Source organism: Chelonia mydas, chromosome 10 (genome assembly GCF_015237465.2).
Source record: "Chelonia mydas isolate rCheMyd1 chromosome 10, rCheMyd1.pri.v2, whole genome shotgun sequence".
Taxonomy (NCBI): domain Eukaryota; kingdom Metazoa; phylum Chordata; order Testudines; family Cheloniidae; genus Chelonia; species Chelonia mydas.
In genome coordinates, this window is record NC_051250.2 from 68,593,126 (window position 1) to 68,611,040 (window position 17,915).

Sequence of the window (17,915 nt, forward strand, 5' to 3'; positions counted from 1 at the left end):
CCCCCCCACGCGCACACCCTGCTGCCCTCCCAGCTAGTCCCCCCCCACGCGCACACCCTGCTGCCCTCCCCAGCTAGTCCCCCCCCACGCGCACACCCTGCTGCCCTCCCCAGCTAGTCCCCCCCCACGCGCACACCCTGCTGCCCCCCCCAGCTAGTCCCCCCCACGCGCACACCCTGCTGCCCCCCCCAGCTAGTCCCCCCCCACGCGCACACCCTGCTGCCCCCCCCAGCTAGTCCCCCCCCACGCGCACACCCTGCTGCCCCCCCCAGCTAGTCCCCCCCCACGCGCACACCCTGCTGCCCCCCCAGCTAGACCCCCCCCCACGCACACACCCTGCTGCCCCCCCCGACCCAGTCCCCCAGGCACACACCCTGCTGCCTCCTCCCACACGTATGGCTAGAAGGGCTCCCTAAGCACAGAGCCAACGACCCCCCGGGGCACCCCCTCGACTCCGCCCCATGGGCCCCTTGTCGCCCCGCGGACTCGCTGCCACCTGCCCCTCTCAAGGTGCCACCACCGCCATTGCGATCCTTTTTTGCCCCAATCCAACTGCTCGCGCGCTCATCCTCCCTCTGCTCCCATTGGCTCCCGGCTGCCCCGATCCCGCTTCTCCAATTGGGCCGAATCCCCTCAAGCCCTGCCCTCTCGCGATGTTTGTGTGACCCCCCCCGCGCCCCTCCCTCACAGGCTTCTGATTGGCTCCTGCCGAACAGGCTCCGGGCGGAAGTACCCGGGCGGCGCAGTCTCCTCAGGAGTCCCTATTCCACTCCCCGTTGATAGGTCCGACGGAAGGGATTCCGGCTGCGATTGGCGGTCATCCGTGACGCACAGTGTCAGCCTGTGGGAGAGAACCACTGATTGGCTGGTGCCCTGAGTTTAAAATTTAAAGGGTGGAATGAGAGGAAGCGCGAGAATGGTAAATACGGGGACGGAGGTGATGACGTCATCGCTGGGCAATGATGAGGTAATTGCTAGGGTCTTCTATGCCCTCTCTAGAGCGTCACTGCTGCCTGGCCGGGCGACCACGTGGTGTCTGCCCTCCCCCTTCACACCCTAGCTGCCATCGCAGCAAGGATGCTGCCACGCGCTCATTGGTCTCTGAAACGCTGATGTCATTGTGATGTCACTATGGTGGTATCCATCACTGGAGCGTCAGAGCCTTCCTTGCTCTCCAGTGAAACAGCCCCTTGGGTCAGGGCTCCTGCTGCCCAGCCCCCTGGGGCCGCATGCGGAGACCCTCTGCCCCCCAGGGGCCACAGAGATATGCCAGTTGCTTCTGGGAGCGGGTGTGGAGTCAGGAAGCCTGCCTTAGCCCTGCTGCACTGCCGGACTTTTAGTGCCTAAAATCTCCTGTTTTGGCTTCAGTGGCCTCTGGGAGATAGAGCCTGATTCCGGGAGACTCCCGATGAAGCCAGGAAGGTTGGCAACCCTAGTCACATTTGAGGATGAGTCCCCTGAACTGGTTGAAGGGTTGCCAACCCTCCAGGATTGTCATGGAGTCACCAGGAATTAAAGATGAATCTTTGTTTAAATATTATGTCATGATGAATCCCCGAGCAATACATCCAGCCAAAATTGGTAACCCTGGAAGAGTTGCCAACCTTCATGATTTTTATCTCAAATCTTGCAATATTTGGTGGAGAAAAGCTTGAAAATGTGACCCCTAAAAGCTCAGACTCCAGGAGGCAAATTAAAAGAATCCTGCATTTAATATTTTTAAAATCTTGTGTTTTTTAAAATTATTTTATGATTTTGGGGCCTGACTCCTGATTTTTGGACACTTGGGATTAGCAGTGATGCAGTTCACATGACGTGGGTTAGGGTTTCAAAGACTAACACTCCGGTGTCATGGTGGAGGTCTTTCAATTTTTTTAAAAATCAAAAGCAAACAAAACATAACAGCCAGAAACAATAACCACAGACTAGTACAATGAGATGAAAAATGGAGATAACCTGAACTCCCAATGAGGGTGCGGGGGGGGGGGGGGGGCGGGGGCGAGGATTATGCTGCCTCTTAGTGGACATCTGTCAGTAGCCACCAATTCTTATTCTCCACGGCTTTGTGATCTCATGGTCATTTGTTCTCAGAACAGTTCCTTCAGCAGGGCTCTGTTTGGCTGCTGAGGTGGATCCAACACCTGCAATGTGTGTTTGCTGCGCCGTATGTTATTCTTGGTCAGTGGCTGGGGTGGATGTATGTTACTTATGTCAGCAGGATTCTGGATTTCCTCAACAGAGCACTAGCTTTCTCCTTGGTTTTGTTTAGATGCTTCTGTTCTATAGGCATGGCTCTCAGGGTAACTATGATGAATGACTTTGGTTTGGATGGTGTAGCTCTTACTTTGTCAGAAGATTGCCAGTAGCTTTCCATTTCGAATTTAACATTCTCCCCTCGCAGGGATGGAGGCTTGGCATTCATGTCATGGTGTTTCTGCTACTCTAGTTTCTTGGCATATAGCTTTTTTGTAACTACTTCAGGGTTAATTGTCCTTGGCTCAGGAAGCTTCTTAGATGTTGGCCCCTTTTTTTTTTTTTTTTGCTTTGTTCTTCTGCCCATGACTGTCTGAATGATCAAGCATTTTGAGGTGTACTGAGCTATTCTAGCAATGCTAAGTGTATATTCCTTGAATCTGCTGGGCTGTTTGAATCAAGTTCTTTGGTATTTGTACTGACTTTTCTACTAATCCAGTCCTGACCTGCAGAACCCTCTGCTAATCCAGTTCCAGGCCCTCCACTTTTCTCCCCCTGTACTTCCTCTAGACCTGTAGAACCACCTGCTGGTCCAGGCATGTTCCCTCACTCTCCCATGGTTCTTATGGTCTGAGTAGCAGAATTTATTTTAGCCCTGCAGTTTGCTGCTAAGATTTGGAGATCATAACAGCCTATACAGGCATGAGAACCCAAGAGCCACGGTCCCCTCTCCCAGTTGCTAGATATTTGACTCTCTAGAGAGAGGCACCAGCAAATTCTGGATTGCTCTGTATAGTGTCTGTGATTTTACTGTTTTTCTCACTACACGGTTTTCTTCCCACTCTTGCACCCCTATCGCTGCTTTGGCATTTTCTCTCCTTATACGCCCTTTGCCTTTCACCTTACATGGCTACTTTAAACATACACATGTTCCCCACTAGAGGTCACTACACACCCAAAAATCAGACCTTGGGTCTTGTGCATAGAGGTGACTTTCTCCATCACTCCAGTCCTCACAGTTTCATGTGGAGGCCTGGCTCCTGTGTTGTTAACGAACAAGGCTGGGAAATAATCTACTACTCCATCTCCACTGACACATGTTGAGGAGGAAAAGGGGCTGGGAATAAAGAAGCCCTGCTCAACTACTCTAAAGATCCTGCCAAGGGGGAGGAATTGGGTCTAGTGGGGGGTAACCTGTTGGGGTTAGCATGGTGGGGAGAGCAGCCACTTCCTAGAGCTCACCCTCAGATATCTGATGGATGGCGAGTCTCCTGGGATAGTGTCTGACAGTGCTGACCCCAGGCAGCTCTAAGGAAATGGGACCTGAGTGGGGGTGCTGAGTCCAAGTGCATGGGATGCTGGTAGGGATGGGGAATCGAGCTGGAGGGGACAATGTACAGTGGGAAGTGGAGTCAGGGGAGGGAGCGTGGACTGCGGTGGAGGAATGGAGCTTGAGGCATAATATTAGCTGAACAGAGCCAGGGTAAGTGGGATAATTAGTGAGGAGGATGAATGCAGCCAGAAGAAACAGTATACTGGAGAAATTGTGGGGGGGGGGGTCTCCGGGGGAGGGGTTCAAATGAATGGGCTCACAGAGGGAAGGAGCTGGAAGGGCTGAGATATGGGGGTGGGAGAAATGAGGCCAGGAATGGAATATAAAGGATGGGAAATGAGGGTGAAGTGGAACCAGAGAGGGTAGAATAGTCCAGTGTAATATCTATACACTGTGGCCTGATCACAGCTGCCCTCCCGCTTCCTCCACTGTAGTCCACCCTCCCTCCCCTGACTCCACTCCCCACTGTATGCTGTGCCATCTAGCTCCATTGCTCCTCCCCCCGGCATCCCACGTGAGACCCTGCCTGCCTCGGTCTGGAGAGTAAGATTTAGGTTCAGTCCAGGTACTGATGGTTCTTCTCAGTGGAGAAACACAGAGGGGCTGGGAGGTGTATTGGGGAGGAGGTAACAGTGCAGACTGGAGCCACCTGCATGTCTATGCCATGCTTCTCTCCAGAGCTTGCACACCCCAGTTTAAACCGGTGTCCCCAGCAACCAGTTGTATTTATAGAGCAACAGAGATAAGTGTGCAGTAAACTGCCCAATCAGTTTTATTATTGTCTATGGAAGCAGGTGCTTTTAATGGCCCAGAACCAGGAGCTGGTCCAGTCAGGGGCTAAGAAGAAACTACCAGCCAGAAGTAACTCAAGGACACCCGATTTCAATTAGCCTTCTGCATGTAGCAAAGTGGCTCCCTAGAGAAGCTCATCCCTCCTGTGATATATGACATCTGCTATTAGACCATGGAATATATCAGATATTACATAGCATGGACCTGGGTATTCAGGGCTTTCTGAGTTCAGCCAGAGAGGAGTGATCTGATCCATGCGATCAGGTCCGAATGGCTGCTGTCTGATTTGCACTGGCAGAAATGACTGTACAAGGTGCAGGGCAATGGAGAGCCACTGTCTGTATTTGGGGCAAAACACTTCACCTTTCTGTACCTCAGTGTCCTGCTCTGAAAAATGAGGCGGTAATAATGGGGGGTGAGATGATTCCCGAATTCGGATCTTGTTCAGTGTGCTGATACATTGATTCACAATCCCCCTTCCATCGAACGGTCAGATAATAAAGTAACGTGGCAGAACGAATGCCTCCTCACCCCCCACCAGACCCTTGAACAGCCTTGTCATTGGAGGGTATTGGCTGTTGGGCCCTTCACCCCACCCATATTCAGTCATTTTGATGGGCTGGAGGCCGAAGGAGGTCCCCCCACCCCATGATATCTTTTTGGTGGAATGGGTGTGCCCAGTAGGCTGCCCACGACTGACTGTCCACCATGGAGTGGTGTCCTGGGGATGAACCAGGCTTGCAGCTGGAAGCTACTTAGATGCAGTTGAGCACTTTAAAAGAAGGGGGTGTTGCACTCAGGAATGTGACCCATTGCTAGCTGCAGAGAGACCACTAACAGGTACAGCTGAAACACTTTGTCCATGGCTAGAGTTGCAGTTGAACCGTGTTTATCACCAGAGCAACTGTGCCACCTGTTGGCATCTGTTGTCAGCAATGGCTTCTTTTCCTAGGGAAGACAGGGGCAGGGGGGTGGGCTGGCCAGAAGCCAGGCCAGTGAGCCCTGGGGAACCTAGGAGCTGTCCTGTTTTATTTGTACTTCTGGGGGGAGGATTGAGTGTCTTGTATTTTCTGCTGCATGGGTGTCAGTTTGGGCTAAAGCAGAATCTCTGAAATAAACCAAGCCCGGTGCGGGTGACTTGTGTTCAAACCTGAGCTTTCAGTGAATCTTCCCAGGCTCTCAGCTGAGCCAAGATTGAGTGTCATTGGCTGGCCATGGTATAGCCCCTTCCACTCTTAGCAGCTGTGGGCTCCACCACCCCTCCTTCCACTGCTTGGTCTTCAGTGGGATGTTGTGTTTGGCCTCTCAAAGGCCAGCACTTACTTTCTCTTAATAAAGCCTCACCCCCACAGTGGGGTTAGGACCCCATAGCGGGTAGCAGAATCCCTCCCTGCACCAACTGCCACTTGCCCATGGGAACACCAGATGGTTCCTGTCTAGCAAAGGTGCCCTGTGTGCCAGGCTTCCCTCCAGGCCGATCCTGTCCCAGCAGCTCAAGAAGGGCACTTAGCGAGGTGTGACCAAGACCTGCCTTATCGGGGATTGCTTGAGGACAAAAAACAAGCTGAGCCCAGCACAGTTTCTCATGGATGTCTCCTTGAAAGATGCTGTTTGCAAACTCCCTGGATTGATTGCCAGAGTCCACAGCTGCTAATATGGCCTCCAGAGCAAGGGCTGCTCCAGCAGAGTTGTCCCGCTGGAGTGCGTCACTGAAGCCTCTTTACTCCTCTCATGTTGATCGCTTTAACGTCTCCTTCCTAGCTTCCCTCACTGACATTGCCCCTCCTTCGGTCCGCACAAAGCACAGCCATCATGATCATCTCCCTTGGCCACTCACCTGACCACATCCCTCCCTCTTTGAATCCCCCTTCTCCAAGTTCAAGCTCTTTGTCCTCACCTGGCCCTCCCAGCTTAACTGTGCGTGAATTTTACAGCCTGAACCAACTCCCAAAGAAACCAGTTGAAAGACTCCCAGTGACTTCACAAGGAGTTGGAGCTGGCCCTTGGCGAGGCACCTGCTCTGCCAGTGATGCCAGATGGGACTGCCTGCTCGTCTGCTTCTCCCACAACTTTGTCTATGCCTCTTTCATGCTTCCCCCTATGAGACGCTCACCCTTTCCATGCTAGTCTGCAAGGATGCTGCCCTTTCCTCTTTACAGGTGCTCCTCAAGATCCATGTGCAATGCTTAATTTGTGCCAGGGCTGAGCCCTGCCACCTCTAGGCGTGGCACTTCATAGCCCCCCGGCACCTGCTGCATCAGTTATGAATGTAAAAAAATTGCTTGAGCCCCGGCACCTCTTTCATTACAATTAACCACTGACCTTGGGTTATGCAGAACCGACAGGAAATGAGCCACCTTTGAAGGCAGGGCAAAGACCAAATCATCGCTCACTGAGCAATTGAATAACATCCTTGGGGTCACCTCCTACTTTTTCTCCCACCACTCCATGCTCTCATCACCCCTCCCCACATCCTCCTGATAGCATCAGGTCATCAAATTCATGTGTAGGGATCATTCCTTTGATCCATAGTAGGATGCACCTTGTGACACTTTTGGTAGTAAATAATAATCATAGGTGGCTCCTGACCCCAGATGAGTGCATGAGGGGAGAGAGAGCATTCAGCATTCACCCCTGCTGTATTGGACTGAATGGAGCTGTGCCCACCTATATCATGGCCACATTTGGTCCCAGGTCTTGATGCCCAAAGGCCAGTTCTAGTGGGTGCTGCTGGGTTTTCTCCTGTGCTCATTCAGGCTTTGGAGTGTGGGGTCAGGATGAACAAGAGGTCTTGGATGTTTTCAAAGGCAGGAAATAAGTAATCAACCCCATCCCTTGTGAGTGTGACTGAGCTCCAGGAAGAGAACTGGGGCATTGGGCGAGTGCGGGGGTTAACTAAACTGCCTTGGCACTACGATTCCAGAGATTGCCCTCTCCTGACCGGGTGAAGATTGTGTTACTACATCCCTGGTTCACTGACACCCTGTTCACACCCTGGCCCCCAGAGCCAGGCAGATGCAACAATCAGGTTCTGGGAAGGGGAATTCCCACAGGGGGTCATTCAGCACCGTCTTCCTGTGAAGGGATTTGAGCGGCCTCCACTCACGTCTTACTAAAACACACTGGGCCAAATTAATCCCTGGTGTAAATCCAATGATGTCTCTGGAGTTATGCCTAGGAAGGATTTGCTCCACTGCCCATGCTGACCCTATCTTCTTCCTCATCTGCCCTTGTGTTCTTGCTCAGAGAAGATTCAGATCTTGGCTGCATTTACCTCATTCTCCTCATTCCAGCAGATCCCAGGGAGCTATCAGAAGTTAAAGTAGAAATGAGAACTAAACAGGGCAAGGGCTACACAGGCAGGAATGCCACCAGCACCCTGAGCCAGGGCTGCCCCTGGCTCACTCAAGGGCCGGGGATGCCTCTAGCTGATTCAGGGCCAGGGCTGCCTGCACAGGGATGCCCCTGGCTGCCTTGGGGACAGGACTGCCAGGGAAGGGATGTGCTTTGGGGACATGGATGTGGCTGCTTAGGCAGAGATGCCCCGGCTTCCCCTGGGACCAAGGCTGCAGCTGCCTGGGCAGGGATCCCCCAGGTGCATCAGGCATCTGCTCGGACACTGTGTTTCCAGTTCTCACGTTCCAAAGTGCTTTGCAAGGCCCCAGCCTGGTCTCCATTGTTGGCTGGTGCAGGAAGTTCCAGTCACTTGCATGAGCAGCAAATTCACCCCAAACATGGTAAACAAAGACAGGCCTTGTTCTCCGGAGCCTGCAGCCCTGCAGGGCCGTGCCCTCCCAGCTCACTGACACCTGTCTGCAAGGTGCATCAGGACGTGGCTCGCCACATCCCCTCAGAACACGAGCAGCCTGCTGCCACATGTACCTTCTGGGGTCAGCTCTGTGTCAGCTCTGTGTCACCCTCCTGGAATTCACTGCAAGGGGATGAGCTGAGACAGCTCACAGCCAACCAAAGAGCCTCTTTCCTCCCCTGCCTCCTTGGGGATTCTACCCACTGAATCCAGGCAAACGGGGAGGGGTTCTGTCTTCTTTTTAAAATACTTAATGCTCATAAAAGCGAAGGACTGAGAGATCCAGCTGTGGCCAGGCATGGTGCAGACACCCCCCTACTCAGCTCTGCCAGTGAACCTCAGGCCTGACCTGCAGCACCCTCTGCCATTCCTGTCCTGTTTCTCCTGAGCAGAAATGACCAGTATTTCCAAACTGTGTGGTAGGGCCGTGCCATGGACTAATGTCTGCCAGAGTCACCCAGCTGATTTCCCCATTAGATCTATGGCAAATTCTGACCTGAGGAGTCCTTCAGCTGGCCATTGGGAAGTTTAGACTTGAAATTAGACAAAGGTTTCTAACCATCAGAGGAGTGAACTTTTGGAATAGCCTTCCAAGGGAATCAGTGAGGGCAAAAGACCTATCTGGTTTCAAGATTAAACTCGATAAGTTTATGGAGGAGATGGTATGATGGGATAACATGATTTTGGTAATTATTTGATCTTTAAATATTCATGGTAAATAGGCCCAACGGCCTGTGATGGGATGTTAGATGGGGTGGGATCTGAGTTACTACAGAGAATTCTTTCCTGGGTATTTGGCTGGTGAATCTTGCCCATATGCTCAGGGTTTAGCTGATCGCCATATGTGGGGTCAGGAAGGAATTTTCCTCCAGGGCAGATTGGAAGAGGCCCTGGAGGTTTTTCGCCTTCCTCTGTAGCATGGGGCACGGGTCACTTGTTGGAGGATTCTCTGCTCCTTGAAGTCTTTAAACCACGATTTGAGGACTTCAATAGCTCAGACATAGGTGAGAGGTTTTTCGCAGGAGTGGGTGGGTGAGATTCTGTGTCCTGCGTTGTGCAGGAGGTCGGACTAGATGATCATAATGGTCCCTTCTGACCTTAGTATCTATGAACTGTCTGAGCCCTTCCCTCCTGCCCTGGAACCATAAATAAATACCAGATCTTTCCCCTCAAGGGATTACTGTCCTCCCAGGGGTCAGCAAACTGCCTCCTGGTGGATTGATTTATCCCTAGGCCGTCACAGAGGAATGTGTGCTAAGACCTCTAGGGCAATGTTCTCAGCCCTGAGCAGAGAGCATGGTGATATCCTGCAGCAGGAACCCACACCTTTTAGCACCTTATTACCACCTCAGTAACCTCCCCAACCCTAGCTGCTATGCTGCCATAAAAAGCCTAATACAGTATTTTGACACTAGCAGACAAGGTGCCAGCTCATGCCAAGGTCCCCATGCCTCAAGAGAACCCTGACAAATACACGGCTGGAGTCAGTCCGGCTCACCTGGGTGTTAGTATTGTAAAAATAGGAATTAGAATGATAAGAATGTGTGTAGTGTTCAGACTTTATTGAATGCTTGTGAGTTGCTGCCTGCATTAATCTCACTTATAGCATCTGTATCCCATATTGTAAGGTAATATTTGAGTGTTTGCATTGTAAGTCTCTGTGACTATGTAAATCACCAGACAGGGGGGAGACATTAACTAGTGTGAACTGCTGATCTCCAAGAGAAGGTGTTACATCCTGCCCGACAGGAAAGGTCAAGACCCCAGATGGAGTAGTGTGGAACGTTAAAGAGAACAAAAGACTTCATTGTTTACTTTCCCCAAACCATGAAGAGCAGTCTTGCAAGTGATTTCCTCCCATCAGCTGAGTTTGCAGCTCCAAGCAGAGCTGGGGAAGGGAATAAAAACTCCTAGCAAGGAGGAACGGTATCTTTATGCTGCTTGCACTCTGAGGGGTCAGGATTACTAGGCATATGCAAAAGATCCCCAGGGCTTAGCCTGGGTTAGCCAAAGGACATATAGAGCTTGCTTATCATAGAAGCTTCTATTACTTTTCAAAACTTAAGATTGGAATTCATTTGTGTGTATATATGTTTAACTGCTTTAACCTTGTAATTAACTCTCATATTTCCTTTTCCTAATTGTTAAATCTTTAGCTAGTTTATTATAGGATTTGCTAGAAGCGTTGTCTTTGGTGTAAGAGTTAAGGAGCAATTGACCTGGGGTAAGTGACTGGTCCTTTGGGACTGGGAGTAACCTGAATATTGCTGTGATTTTTGGTGTAAGGGGCCATTTATCACAAAGCCAGGTTTACCTGGGTGATGAGACTGATCAGAGTATCCAAGGGGACTGTCTGTGAGTCTCTATTTAGGCTGTTATAGAACCTGAGGAGTTTACACTTGATAAGTGGTTGGTGAAATCTAAGAATAGAACTCACAACCAATTTGGGATTTGGTACTCATGCTCTTGAGTCACTGCAGAGAGCTTTACACATGTGTAGAGAGGTGGGAGGGTCCCAGAGCTCGGCCTGCAGCCCAAGCCCGAACGTCTACACTGCAGTTAAACAGCCCCTTATCCCAAGCCCTACACGCCTGAGACAGCTGGCATGGGCCAGCTGTGGGTGTCTAATTGCAGAGTAGACCTACTCAAAGTGATCTAAGGCTTAAGACTGAATCCCATTGGACAGTGCAGCACAGGTGCATTATGGGATCAAGCCACTGTTGGAGACAGGAGTTCAGAAAAGGGGGACTATTAGTCTAGTCTATGCTGGTGAATCCTCTGTTCCTCTACCATTTTGAGTCCTGCATTCATCCATGGTCAGAGAGATCCTCCAGCTCTCACGTCAGTGTGGCCTTTGGGCCAGCTTATTCCAAGGCAAATTCACAGACCATGTTGAGAAGCCATGGGACAGTAGGGACCAGCTTCCAGGCTGCTTCTCCCAGGAGATGTCACTCAGGGAACAGGGCAAAGGCACCTTAATGCCATCTTTGCACTTTCCTAATCCTGGCTGCTTTGGGGGCCGGTGCAGCTCCCAATGTAAATAAGAGCAGCTCCAGGGCACACTCTAACCTATGACAGCCTTGTGTCCGACCGACAGGCTGTTCTGCAGCACATAATCACCAGAGCTTTCACTCTTCCCTGCTCCTGGAGCAGCAAAACAGGGATGTAGTGGGGGCCAGAATCTGTCCCATGACAAGTGTCCCCTCCAGAGTGTCCCAACAGATGTGGCCAGCTAGGTCTGGGAGAGGTGGGAGGCTGCTGTCGGGGAAGAAGATATTTAGGAACTCCCATGCTGCTGGCCGACAGCAGCTGATAATAACGGTGAACTCTTAGCCAGGACAGAATGACTGCCTGGAGAGGGGGACTCTGATCAGGCCCATGGATTCCAAGAGGCTGTCTGGTGAACCCCCACTCCTCAGTACCCCCTCCCAGGTGTGGCACTGCACAACCTCTCCTCTTTGGGACAGTTCAAGCTCTGTGGCACTTAACAATGCTGCTCCTGTTTCAGCCACTCCAGCAGCACTGTTCCCAGGGCTAGAAGCCTGAAAGTGGCTGCTAAAGGGACAGTCTCCCCATAGGGGCTTTTCACGTGAGAGTGGGAGCATGTGTGCAGAGGAGTCATTGGAGCATGCAGGCTGTGACTGGACTCTGGTGGCAAAGCACTGATCTGCAGGCTGATAAGGTGGGAATGCTGAGCAGTGCAGCAAGGTGAGACTATCAGGCCAGTGGAAAAGACATTACCTTTTGCCCCATGCTCCCATAATGGGAGCTCCGTGCTTAAACAGCCGGTGAGGAAGGGGGAGGCAGGGTGGAAAGAGAGGGGGTCAGTAAATGAAGCTGTTATGATTCATGCATTCCAGAGAGTGGTAATTGTAGGGTCTAGGAAGGGAGCTAATGCCTTTGTCTCTCTGGCCTTTCACACGGATCTAATGATCTCTGTAGGGGTAGAGAGCATCTTGGGGTGGTTTTCAGAGGATGCTGCTATTCAATCAGGCTCTGAACTGAAAACCTGTGTAAAGTGTCTGGCCAAAGATGTTTGGTTCGAAGCCCTGGAGATGAGCTGAGATGACCTAGTGCGTCATGCCTTCCACTTCAGGGTAGCTGGGTTCAAATGTGGATTGGGGCACATTTGAAATGAGTGTGTTGGGTCTCAGTGCAGGAGGTGGGATGGCAGCATGGGGAGCCCAGGACTAGAATAATGGGGTGTTTGAGGTCAGGACAGAGGAGCAGCAGCCCAGCTGTGGTGGTGGGGGGAACCCAGGACTGAAATGTCAGGAAGTTCTGTAGGACAAGGTTGATCCCTGATAAATCCAACCATAATTGCCCAAATGGCTTCCTTCAGCCTAGCTCCCATCACAGACTCAGGACCAATGCATATAATGGCACAGGCCCCTGTGACACACACTCATCAGTGTGAAAAGCAGTTGCCACTTCTAATTATGCAAGTCCAGCCCTGCAAAATGAAGCAGAAATGAAAAGGGCAGTGAATGGAATGAACCGTTTCCTCCCCTGAAACCCAGTTCCCCTTGGGCCTTTACATGGAGATGATCTGCCATGCCAGCCCCGTAAAATGCTTTCCTTCCAGCTGCCCTATAATTAGCTGAAGTTTTATGGTACACTCTTGGGGGCAGGGACTGCCTTTTTGTTCTGTGTTTGTACAGCGCCTAGCACAACAGATTCCTGGTCCGTGATTGGGCACTACTGCAGTACACATAATAATAAATGCTCTCCATAAAAGCTCCACTCAACCCCCTGCCCAGAAGAATAAGTGGGGCATTGGGGCTTTCTGGGCAGCAGCCAGGCCCTAGAGAAGCTTTGCAGAGCCTGTTCACTCCCCACCGGGAGCCTCCCAACCCTACCCTGTTCCCAGCACCCTGATGGGACAGAGGAGGTGGATTAGGACATGTGGACTGTGAGAAAATTTCACTTCACTTTCTTCTGTTACTTATAGTTTCCAGTGGGGACAAGGAGAGGCACCCATGGGCCCTAAGCCAAACCCATGAGGCTTAGGTGCAATCACACTGATTTCCCTCTCTCTACACACGTGCAGCTCTTGCTTCCAAGTTCTTATAGTAACTGCAACGGGCAAAATTTGCCCTTGGGGTAAATCAGTGGATGTAGCTAGACTTGTGCCAGGGAAGAATTGGGCTCAGAATCAATAGTTAGCCAATGACCGACACTTCTGGTCCAGCTGGTGTGAGGTTGACACTGGAGGTTATGGAAGTGAGATGGTGCCAGCACGTGCATTACAGCACATAGGGTGGTATCACAAAGGAATGTCCCAGTCTCGCTTCCAGAGCAGGAGAGGGCTGGCAGGGGTCAGGGAAGCCTAGCACTGGGTGCCAGTGCCAAAGAACACTGGCATAGCACAGCCACAGATCCCTAAATCAACCCCCCCACTCAGAAACTGACACCTTCGGGCACCGAAGGAGCCCAGTTCTCTGCAAAAATGCCTCACCACTTGTGTCCCATGTAAAGCAGGGCCCTGCCACTTGGTGCTTACTCCATAGTATGCCAATGCTGGTGTCTGGCAAACAATTGATGACTATGGCAGTCATTCTATGCCCAGGATAATGATGATTCTATAGCACTGCCTGTATCAGCTAATCTTCCCAGTGACTCTCTGAAGAGCCGAGCCATTAGCATCATCACCAGAGGCAGTGGCATGGTCCCCAGGATGCAGGCCTTTCCCCAGTGAGCTAGAGAGCCAGCTTTGCAGAATCGATATACAAAAGCAATTCCGGCCTACCCAGCTAGAGGGCAGTCACGCACACACGCCATGCCTCCCAGCAGCATAGCCAGCTGTGACAGGACTCCTTGTGTTACAAGATTCTCCCTTGAACCCTGCATGCTCATTTATCAGAGACCTTCTGGAAGTCACTTTGGCAGCAGAAGAAAACATCTGGACTGGGCTGCAGGGCAAAGGGCTGGTTCCCCCATATCTCTGACAGGGGGCGTAACAATCCTACAGACCAGTGCTCATTCCCTTAGCTAATGCAGGGAGCAGGTGCCTGCCAGGACTGGCTGCGGGGGACATCAAGAAGGGATCTGAACTCTGTCTGGATCATGGCCCAGGTCATGCCCTGCACTGGAGCTCCAGGTATGCATGTCGCTCAGGCGTGCAAATGCAACCAGAGTCACATGGAGGTATTAGGAGTAGGACTCTGAACAGCCTCCCTACAGGGAGTGCCAGCTTCTCAGGGCAACTAAGCTTGTCCTCCAAAGATCCTCCTTCGGGGAAGGTGCTCGGCCTTTGGTGGGAACCTGCAAGGACAAACGCAGTCTCTACATGCATGTTGTGATCTGGGCGCTGGAGTAAGCCAAGACAGATGCTGCTAGCTGTAGTGTTCCAAGAGGCTACTCCAACCCCAGGCTAGCTAGGCAGACTCCCTGGGACAGCAAGTGGCAGGTACACCTCAGTACCATAGCCAGGAGTCAGGGTGGTATAGTCAGATGGGGAACAGAGAACCATTGTCAACTACAGTCCAGAACACAATGTGCTGGGTTATCTGCCTGGGTGCCAGGGCCTCTCATTCACAGGTCCTGCCTGATGCAGGATGGCCCCTACCACAGGTGGGCCATGCACAGCCCTGGAGGAAAGAGCTGTGATCAGATATACAAGCTTGCTTTGCTCTTTCTCCCTTATGAGAAATACTCCAACAGTGTATGGTAACAATCTGGAACACTGCAGTGAGCTGTTGTGTTAGGAGAGCTTTTTGTAATAATGGTATCATGTGTTAATGGCCTCACGATGCATGCAGGACCTATCTTAGGGGATTGTTTAGGATGGATGGTGCTATCAAGCCCTCAGGACAAAGCCATACTCTCTCAGGCTAGATTGGCAGTCTAGAAGCAGGCAATAAGGTTAATAGCTGTCCTTCATTTTGAAGATTTGGAGCCAAATGCAACAGTGATGAAAAGAGCTGGCATAAATTAAGCATCTTGTATGAACGAATCAGGGTGTCAGGTGCTAGGACCCCCGCACAGAGATGAAGAGCTACTTTGCTGACTCACTTGGAAGCCAGATCAGCTGTGTCTAATTAGCTCAACCTCAGGAGTTTAAAGGGTTCTTTTAGCGAGACAAGCTGGATGAGGTAATATCATTTACTGGATCAGTGTCTGTTGGTGAGAGAGATAAGCTTTTGAGGTACACAGAGTTCTTCTTCAGGTCTGGGAAACTTTAAATGTCAAAGCTCAATACAAGGTGGAACAGATATTTTAAGGGACTGTTCAAGGTGAAGGGGCCTGTTAACAGTACTCCAATCATAAGGTGGAAAGGAAGGGGGAAGCAGCTTCGAGGGGTTCTTAGTGGGTTTTAGATTGTTGTAATAAGCCTTAAATCCAGTGTCTTTATTCAGTCCATGATTTTTAGTGTCTAGAAAAGTTATCAATTTAAGGTCCGAGGCTCAACTTTTGAAAGTGTTGTGCAGGATGAGGACTGATAGTTCAGACATAGAGTGATCGCTTTTTGAAAAGTGTTCACCCACAACTGATGTGATGTTTTTGTCTTTTGTCATTTTCCTGTGTGAGTTCATTAGAGAGCGTAGTGAGCCACCAGCGAGCAGGGTGTTAGGGGGCTTATTCCTTCACCCACTCACTTCCCTGGTCCTTCTCGCATGAACAGAGAGCAACAATACCCAAAGTCCAAAGGTGCAAACAATTTGATGTTTATTGGGGTGAACTTCCAGCAAGCATGATTCCAGTTTCCTTCCTTAGTGTCCCCCTTCCCAGCTCTGACACCACAGAGCCTTACTTGTGTCCCTGTTCCCATTTCCCCCCTTAGCAAAACATTATTCCAATTTCCCCACCCCTGTTCCCATTTTCCCCCACCCACACACTTCCTGATTGACTGCAGACTATATAGTAAAACTTGAGTTCTGCTTAGCTATACCTTAACCAATCATTTTCCTGAAATTTAACTAACCAATCCTAACATATTGTAACATGATTATGTAACCAATTATATCCCACCACCTTAATTAGTTTACACCCAGCAAAATTAATTATACAGCAGACAGAAACAATCACAGAAGCAGAGACCATGCAAATAAACAATAGGAAAGTGGGAACTATAATGACAAAACAATACAGAAGTGAGGATTTCACATCCCAGCTATTGATAAGCGAGTTCTTGCCAGACAGGATTCTATCAAACTAAGTTTTCTTTTACATTTTTTAGGCACTTCCCTTTCTCTGGAGGCGATAGGCATTATCAGGACAGGATTGTATTCCTAACAGCCCAATAGCACCTTATTTCAATGTGACTAGTTTGGAATGTGAGGATGTGACCGTTTGCTTCCCAGCTTATGGCTGTCTCTGCTGCTTAGCCAAAGGCCTTAGCCTAAGCACAAGGCCTCAGACTGTCACAGTAAGAAAAGGCCCTTACACCAGCAGACAGTGATTTTGATTCTTTCTTTTATACCTCTATAACTAGCTAAGTGATAAGAATACACCTAAATTCTTAGAGTATAGGCCTTTACAGACAGGTCTGAATATCTATATCCTAACACAGGGGTTCTCATGGGGGTGTCTGTGGCAGGGGAGTGAGGAGGCGAGCGGTGGGGGGGGGGGAAGTGGCAGGTGGGGGACTGAGGAGGGACGCGGCCTGGCCACGGAGTAAGGAGGCATGTGGCAAGCCAGCAGCAGGGTAAGGAGGCAGGTGTGGGGGTCTGGCTGCAAGTGGGGGAGTGAGGAGGTGAGCAGTGAGCCACCAGTGAGCAGGAGTTCCCGTGGCGGCAGGGGGGTGTCTGTGGCAGGGGAGTGAGGAGGCAAGCGGTGGGTGAGAGGAAGCAAGCAGCAGGTGGGAGACTGAGGAGGGACACAAGAGGTGGGTGGGGGGTGAGGAGGTGAGCAGCAGTCACATGGACAGCGGGTGGAGACCCCTTTGGGAAGGCTAGCCACTGACTCCCCCCCGGCAGCTAGAGCTCTGGCCCCCCTGCGGTTGGAGCCACAAGCCCCCCGTCGGGAGAAACCCTGAGTACCACGCCCCCAGCCTGGCTGGAGGAGCCCCTGGTTGGCTGAAGCCCCAAGTGACACACACCCACACACACCCCTGACCAGAGGAGCCCCGGACTGGCTGAAGCCCGGAGCACACCCACCCCACCACCCACCCCCAGCCAGAGGAGCTCAGGGCCAGCCTGAGCCCCGCCACCTACCTGGAGGAGCCCCAGGGCCAGCTGCAGCCACAGCCATGCCTCCCCTCCTCTCCCAGACCCAAGCCACCCAGATATGTTTTTCATTACTATTTGGACTTCTATTATGTCAAAGCTTTTTAAAATTTACTTCAGAATTGTTGTACAACCACTTTTACCAAAAAAGCAAAAGAAACAATAATAAAAAAAGACAAGAACATGCAAAGCACCTTATTTGTGTTTCTAATCTGTTAGGTCCAGTAAAGAATAGGGATAACTGTGCATTATTTTTATTATTGAGTCTGGAAAAAAAAAACCCCAAAACCTTACATAAATCAATTACAATGATTTGGATGTATATATGTGCATATTACTTTGTTAATTTACGAAAAATAAATACTTTTAGGAAAAAGCGTCAGTGCAGCCACGAGCAAGAGTTGGTGGCTGCACTCTGAGGCCAGCAAAAAATTTGTTGAGAACCCCTGGCCTAGTGGTTACAGTAGGGAGGGATTCAGGCCTCCTGGGTTCTATTTCAGATTCCAGGAGGGAAGAGTGATCGAGTGGTTAGAGCAAGGGATATGAGGCTCAGGACTCCCTGGCTGTATTCCTGACCCTTGGAGGGGAGCATATCTAGTGGCTACTGTGGGGAGCTGGGGTT

At 50.9% G+C, this 17,915-nt stretch overlaps 1 protein-coding gene across 1 annotated transcript in view; it reads left to right on the forward strand.

Moving 5' to 3' along the window:
- Positions 1-839: 839 nt before the first annotated feature.
- The window catches only part of RHCG (Rh family C glycoprotein), a 37,664-nt gene continuing 20,588 nt past the window's right edge, over positions 840-17,915 (forward strand). The window contains exon 1 of the mRNA XM_043524686.1: positions 840-967. The gene's annotated coding sequence lies outside the window, so the exon portion shown is untranslated. The remainder of the gene's footprint in view (positions 968-17,915) is intronic.